This window comes from Hippopotamus amphibius, chromosome 12 (genome assembly GCF_030028045.1).
Source record: "Hippopotamus amphibius kiboko isolate mHipAmp2 chromosome 12, mHipAmp2.hap2, whole genome shotgun sequence".
NCBI lineage: Eukaryota > Metazoa > Chordata > Mammalia > Artiodactyla > Hippopotamidae > Hippopotamus > Hippopotamus amphibius.
This window is the reverse complement of record NC_080197.1, coordinates 15463936-15465676: the sequence shown is the minus strand read 5'-3', so window position 1 is coordinate 15465676 and position 1741 is coordinate 15463936. Positions and strand designations below refer to the sequence as shown.

The following is a 1741-nucleotide window of genomic DNA, read 5'->3' as shown; positions in this document are numbered from 1 at the left end:
ACTGAGATTTTATTGGTTGTTTTGAGGATCAGTACACAGATATTTCAATTTGTACACAATTCTTAACATACGTACCAAAAATCTAAAAAATCATGTAGTTGTGATTCTTTTCTGAAGTTATTCCAGTGACTTTCCAGCTTAAAATTTGGAGGCAAATTTTCCTTAACAGGATATCAAGTAACAATATCTTCAAATATTGATATGCTGTTACATCTGAAGTCCCACTAATTCACAATTTAATATCATATACACTACACACTCCAATTGTCAATCATTCACAGCACATTAACAAAGTTACTAGAAGAACTGGACTACCACAACGAAAGATGTTACAGGGTGCACAAAATTCTGACCAGGAGAGCCGAGATCAAGGAGTGAGTAATTTGCTTTAGGAAACAATTCTACCCAAAACAGAGGAGCAATTTAAAGTGTTCAAGACATTAAATGCACAACTGACTCCAAACTGCCATTTAGTATGCTTCGTATTATAGGATATAAAAGCTAACCCCCCATCTATGGAATGTTAAGCTGACACCCAAGACAATCAAAGCCTCCCATATTCAATATCCCACTATCTTCTGGTTGTACCAAAAAATAAACAACCAGCAAATGATTTCACCTCTTAAAAAAAAGCATTTACACTTAAAAAATGGGATGAGGTGGGATTCCCTCCTTATTTTTAAAAATGTTTCTAGAGCTACTAAAAAACTTGCATTTACAAAATAGTTGATAAAAATATTCCTCTGGATTGTACAAGAAGGGAGACAGGGACCACTGAGGACCAGGTGTGTGATATTAATCCGACTTGGCTTCTTTCTCTCTTGCTTCATCAGAGGCTGGGCTCTCCTCGTTTTTAGTTTCTCCGTTTTCTGCAGGTAAGTCTTCTTTAGTCTCTTGGTTAGCCACTTCGGCCTGTTTTCCCTTTGCTCCCCTTTTCCCTTTTGTTTGCACTTTTTTGTCTGAAGATTTATCCTTTCCCGCCGCCTTTTTTGGCTTCCTCTCCACTTTTGCGGGAGCCGGTTTAGCTGACAACCTCGCCGATCTCCTCTTGGGCTCCTCCTTTGCGGCCCATCGGCGGAGCTGACCTTCCTCTTGGGCATCGTGGCGGCGGGGCGGGCGCGCGCCGGGTGCCTGCGGGCCGCGGCGCACCGAGAGCCTTCACGGTGCTGGGCTGTCTGGCCGCCGCTCCTCCCGCCGCCCGAGCTGCTGGGACCCACGGCGGGGGCGGTGGGAGAACCGGATGGAACCGGATTGGGAGCCCGCCCCCTCCTCCCCCCCTCAACCTTGATATACAGTGATTGTGTAAAATTTTTCTTTCAGTGCCAACCTATAATCTTTAAAATATGGTAAGCATCTTGCCTCTCCTGAAGGGATGTGACAATAAACCTACCAGATGGAAAACCCTATTAAAAGTAGAAAAGCTTTAGTAGTTTGCCCAGTATGGTGGTTTTATCCTTCTTTTTATTTCTCTCCCTTGGTCTATAATGAAATTGTTATAACAATGCAAAATAAATCCCATGTATAAAAAAAAAAAAGAAATAAATGAAACAGAAAAAAGAAAACAATAGCAAAAATCAATAAAACTAAAAGCTGGTTCTTTGAGAAGTTAAATAAAATTGATAAAGCTCTAGCAATCCTCATCAAGAAAAAGAGGGAGAGGACTCAAATCAACAAAATTAGAAATGAAACAGGAGAAGTTACAATGGACAGTGCAGAAATAAAAAGCACCATAAGAGACTAC

General features: G+C 41.2%; 1 pseudogene; it reads right to left on the bottom strand.

Moving 5' to 3' along the window:
* On the bottom strand, window positions 1–1100 carry LOC130833122 (non-histone chromosomal protein HMG-14-like; annotated as a pseudogene).
* Between the last annotated feature and the right edge of the window lie 641 nt (window positions 1101–1741).